This window comes from Ictidomys tridecemlineatus, chromosome 2 (assembly GCF_052094955.1).
Source record: "Ictidomys tridecemlineatus isolate mIctTri1 chromosome 2, mIctTri1.hap1, whole genome shotgun sequence".
Lineage (NCBI taxonomy): Eukaryota > Metazoa > Chordata > Mammalia > Rodentia > Sciuridae > Ictidomys > Ictidomys tridecemlineatus.
Genome location: NC_135478.1, coordinates 186,917,520 through 186,923,806, shown reverse-complemented (window position 1 = coordinate 186,923,806; position 6,287 = coordinate 186,917,520). Strand labels below are relative to the sequence as shown.

At 30.8% G+C, this 6,287-nt stretch overlaps 1 pseudogene; it reads right to left on the bottom strand.

Annotated features, from left to right (window-relative positions):
- Positions 1-288: 288 nt before the first annotated feature.
- LOC120892148 (U2 spliceosomal RNA) lies at positions 289-465 on the bottom strand (annotated as a pseudogene).
- Between the last annotated feature and the right edge of the window lie 5,822 nt (positions 466-6,287).

Below are 6,287 nucleotides of genomic sequence, written 5' to 3'. Positions count from 1 at the left end.
ATTCAAAACTTAATTTAAAAACAAAATAAAATCCTCTAAAAGAAAAATTTCTTATCTTTATGATCCAAATAATCAATTCATTGAAATATTGGCTTTAAAGATACAGTATGGGCTGGAGGTGTGGCTCAAGCATTAGTGCGCTTGCCTGGCATGTGCGGGGTGCTGTGTTTGATCCTCAGCACCACATTAAAAAAATAAAATAAAAATAAAGATGTTGTGTCAACCAAAAACTAAAAATAAATAAATAAATAAATATTAAAAAAAACTCTCTTTTTTTTTAAAAAAAGATACAGTACAACCATTATAGAATAAGATTTTTTTCCATTGACCATTATAGAATAAGATTTTTTTCCATTGACCACAAGAAATACATTTTCTAAAGAGAGTGCATAATTCCTACTCATCCTGCCTAATGAGGAAAGAAAGATTCCACACTTGATCTTAGCCAAAAGACTGAGAAGAGATTGAAAAGAAAGGTTCTTAGTGTATTGGATGTATCATTTGACTTGTCTAATACATCTATATATATTGCTGAGATATCTGGCTTATATGTGTCCCAGAGTACTTTTAATTAGAAAATTGACTTTTTTGAAGGTATTTTATATTCATGAAATAACATTTAAGCTCACTCTTGGTGAAAATGTACTTATCTTTTTACTCACTGTCTCTTGTAGTCAGCTTATGACCTGCAAAACAGACAATAAGGACAACCAGTGTTGAAGGCTCAGAGTTGATTTGCACCTGGCAAGAATTTACGTCATAATGTCATTTGTCACACTTAGAATTAAATGTGTTGTATACCAGTCATTTTAAAATAGTCATTTGAAATGTATTATTCAAGCTTCAGAATTATTTACATTTAATTCCTGTGTTTCTATTGGCTTTTAGGTTTTCATTGATCTGGTGACACTTTATCTCATTTCTCTTCATTAGAAAAACAGCTTGATTTTACTCTCATTCCCATGTCCTTTGAAAGCAGAATACTGAATTGTCCTTTAAAATACTAAAAGCTATGAAATATAGAAAAAGTTAATTGTCTCATGTCACTAAGAGGGCCAAACAGACAATGGAAATAGTTCCATATTAAAACTTAAGTTTTGAGGAGACAGATATATAAACCTGATTTAAAAATTGTGCCGTATTTACACATTACTTCATTAATTTGTACAATTATTTTAATGTTACCTATTAATAAAATAGATTTAAATCCAAATTCAATTTAAATTATTTAAATTCAATAATTAAATTAAACTTAATTAAAATTGAATTTATTTAATTTAAAATATTTCTTATGAAACATGTTTATTAAACACTCTTGATCGACAAGGTATTACATTTGAAAATAAAACAATGAGAAAATATCTATGTGTTTATGTGGTTTTCATAATTTCTAAAACTTCAGTGCAGATAACTTGTCATAAGAGTTTACAAGGAACATGGCAGGTAATCTTTTTTGCTGATATGAACATTGGAGGCACCTTTACATTAAAAACATACTAACCTTATTTTAGAGCCATTGTATTTTTGGATGTTTATTCAAGAAAATTTGATTTTTTTTCCTTTTTCCTTTGGTACTGGAGATTGAACCCAAGGGTGCTCTACCAATGTACCAGAGCTAACTCACTAGCCCTTATTTATTTATTTATTTTTGAAACAGGATCTTGCTAAGTTGCCCAGGCTGGCCTTAATCTTGTCATTTTCCTGTCTCAGTCACTGGGATTACATGTGTGTGCCACCATGCCACTCAAAAAAGTGAAAATTTATGTTCCTATAAAACCACATGCACTATTATTTTACAGTAGCTTTAATTATAGATACTATATTAAATAGCAAGAGTATTTGATGTTTTATAAGAGAATATTTTAAATTAAATAAATTTAATTTTAATTAAGTTTGTTTAATCCAAATTTAAAACCACTGCAAATTTCATTATCAGTGAATAAGTAAAGAAGATAAACAAACCAAAGAAACCAAAGTAACAAAGTGTTGGTGAACCCAAGGACATAGATGAATCCTAGTATCAATGTTTAGTGACAGAACCTAGAAATAAAGCATTGCACACTGCAAGATTACATTTATATATGTTTACATTTATGCAAAAGTAATTATGATGACAAAGTTGCCAGTGGTTGTAGCTGATGGCTTATGGTGAAGAAGGGATGGATTATACTGGAGTAAGGAACTATTCCCATCTTCATTTTGTGGCTGTTTACAACCCTGTACGCAATTGTCACAACACATTTAATTCTAAATGGATGCAGTGCACTGTTTATAAATTATCTCAAAATAAACTTGATAGAAGTTAAAAGGAAAGTTCAAATCTTTTTTAAAAAAGCTTATATCCAATTATTCTTGCTTAGTAATCATTGCCATACATCCCAACACAGAAACACAGAAAAATCAAATAACTAATGATGGTACTGCTGGTTATCAATGATGAGTTCTTCTTCCTCAAGTGTTGAAGTTTGAACATTAGACAAGTGGCCCAGGCAAACATACAAAGCAAGTTTTATTTAAAAAATATTAACTCAAGACTTCTCCTGGGAGGGAGAGGGGGCCATAGTTGGTGTCCTGGTATCCCAAGAAGTAAGAGCATCCTGCTCCTTTTATACATTTTAGGTTTTCTTTGTTCTCTTTCCCTCTTCCCCCTTCTCTCTCTCCTTCCTGTGTAAGTGATTAAGCCCAGGAGATGCTGGTGGGATGAAGATCAGAAGCAGGTGGGCTGGAAAGACCAAGGTGGAGTGGTCAAGACAGGAAGGGAGCTGAAGCCCAGGAGATATTAATTAGCAGTTCTCTCTCTGCTCAGGGAGTGCTTCATTAACAACCTTCTGGGAGGGACAGTAGAGGCAGGTAATCTTGGCAATCAAAGCTCTTTGGAAGCACTAACATTCCAATTTTCCAGGGTCAGTCTCCAACTTTCAGGACCCAAATAGACCTCCATTTTCTCGATCCAACCTGATCACCTAATTCTTATTTCAATGATAGATGAGAACTTTTGATATTTCATGAATCTTTTGTTGATAATTTATACAGAAAAAACTTTTATTGAATATTATATTGTATTATATATTGTATATTTATTTACAGTTTCCATAGTGGCAACTATTAACTCGTAATAAGAGAATATAGACAGACTATCATTAATATGATTTTTTCATAAGTTTAACAAAAACCATTAGAATAAGGGGAGAAACAAAGAACATTAAAAAGAGTGAAATCCAATAATAATTTGTGCAAAAATATTTTGTAGATATATTTTTAAAATAATGTAAAATAATCATATATTCAACACAAACAGCAGAAATCATATAAAATATTAAAAATTCATCAAACTGAAATAAAATATATATAAAAAATCCCCTTGATAAAAATTTAAGATGAAATAGGATGAATATTGAACACAGACTCAAAAGTACTTTTCTAATGGAAAATTCACAAAAATAAATTTAAATTATATATATATATATGTATATATATATAATTTGACAACAGAAAGTTTAGATTTGCAATAATGTGAAGTTATATAAAACAATTCTTAATATACTGACAGTACATGACTCTAATGTCATTTTTTGCAGCCAATTCTATTTTTAAAATTGTGATAATTTTCATAAGATCAGAAGAAGAAGGATCCTACAGCGTAAGAATCCTAATTGAATATAAGCAAGAAGTTAATCTCAAAACCTGAGATGGTTAACTTTGTGTACTTACTGTTTAGATTAATATGAACTACTGATTAAACAAAATGTAGGTTAAATCACACCTCCCCCTCCAGATCCTGGGACTGTCCAGGAGATGGCACTAAAGCACTTTGTTTTATAGTCCAGACAGCAAATCTATAAGCCACAGGTTATTTTAGTAATACATTATATAATACTGAGTGAATTAAACAACCTGTTTGGTCCACATATAATCTACAACAATTTACCACACACATTGAGATTATTATTTCTTTTGGTGTGTATTGAAAATGTGACATGTTCTACCTTGGTGTTATATGACTTTAATGAATGTCCTCTTTCATTTTGCAATTATGTTTAAGAAACAATCTAATCTTATAAAAGAAAGCATAAATATTTCTGAATCAAAATGTGAGAAGTTGCAGTATTTAATAAATAATAATTAACTATGACAATGCCAGGTAAGATCAAATTTGATATGATGTACATTGGTGATTAAATTTAGAGTTACTGGGATTCTATCTAATATTCTGTAATATTTGTGGATTTAATAAATATATACGTATTTCTATATAAAAAATAGTCATATATAGGAAGGAAGAAATTCTGACTTTTTTCAATAAGATATGGAATGAACTCTTGCAATGACACAGCATTAAAATTTTTAAAAAAAATGTTTTTGCTTTCTTATACAATTGTACTATATTCTTATGTGATCATTTGTATCTATTTCCTTGCCAAAGCTTTATGAAGGAAGTTGGATGCTTATTCATTAGTATGACTCAGAGAAATATTTATTAAGAATTAGTTTTATACCAGACATTATAAGTGACTCTAGTTGTATAAAAATGAGTAAAAATAATCATTGATCTTGAGGGACTGAGAGTCTTATATAAGGTCAGTGTGTGAAGTTATATTAATTTAAGGTTTTTGACAATGCTGAGGCCTGAATAAGGAAGGGTTTGTTGTAATTTTTAGGAATTTAAAAGGTATCCATAGAAACTGTTTGAGGTCTCTACAGTTGTAGTTATTTTCAGAGGAAATAGTGATTACACCAAGAACAATCATCAAGAACCTTCCCATAAAAAGTCCAACTTTACTGAAAATAAGACTTTGCCAGAACTTAGCTCTGACACTAAATCCCTATTAAGGAAGAAAACCCCTGGAAGGGAAAAGAAAAAAATATATATGTACACACACACACACACACACAAACACACACACACACCTATCGGTAGGGATCAGGCTTTCAAGGAAAATAAGTCAGGAATGCTGTGGCCAGAGAGGGAAAAAGGAGTCTAAATGAAAAAATAAAAGAAATCCTCAGGGCTATACACTTGGGTAGGTCACAACTGAAGACAGAGGCCCAATGGAATACTGAGATTTAATCAGAGGGTTTTATCCTTCCCAGGAATTATTACCACACTGCCAGGAGTCCAGGAGGACAACAATGGATTGCAGCCCAAAGAACCACAAAATGCAAATGCTTTGAGGAGTGCAAGAGAGCACAAAGTCAAGAGTGGTGTCAAAAAAAGGACAGTATAGGAATTGAAGCTTCTGGCAAGTGTAGCTATAGCCAACATTAAACACAGCCCACCTCCTAGCCATATTAGCATGAATTCTTACATTTACAATTTATTTATCTCATCTCTGTTATCCATACAGCATGTCCAACTGTCAACAACAAAAATAAAAACAAAAAATCATTAAGACATACCAAAAAAAATTACATTGAGATACAAAGTCATCTTGGGAAATAAACTCATTTATGACATGGAAGTTAGAATTTCCAGGCAGAGTATTTAAAAATCTATGCTTATTTTGGTAAGAATTCTAATGAGGAAAAAAAAGTAGAGAACCTATAAACAAACAGATAAGAACAGATACAAATACTCTTAAGAAAGAATCAAAGGAAATGCTAAAAATTGAAAATCATAGTAGCAGAAATGAAGACTATCTTAGATGAATGTGCTCATCAGTGATGTGACATGGCTAAAAAAAGAATCATTGAACTTGAAGATAGGTTAACAGGAATATCCAAAACTAGAATGCTAAGAGAATTGTTGCTGTCAGATCTCATGAACAATATTAAAAGAAATTCTGTAGGCACAGTGAAAACTGTGTATGTCAGAGACCTGGATCTAAAAAAAGAAAGAGAAAGCATCAGAGAAAACCGAAAATCATAGTGTTTCCTTATTCTTAATTGATTCAAACATAGTAAATTAATTATATGATAATAATTATGTAAAGTAGTACTAGTAGCTATTAAATGATTCTGATGAATAGACATGCAGAAGGAATGATGGTGATATCACAAAAATTCAGCATGATATATACATTTCACCTGAGTGTATTATTCAACTATATAATAAAATAATTAAAAGATGCACTGCTGTGTTTGGAGCAGAATTTGTTATATGAAATGAAATTATACTACTTAAATATATGATTGTGAGCTCTAGGGCATCAACTAAAATTATTTTTTAAAAAGTATTTCTCACCTAAGTGAACAAACATGCTAATTTAGCATAGAAAATGGTCAATTAACCCAGACAAGGCAGAAAAAAAAGAAGAAATAATAAAATAAGAACAACTCCAATGAATATA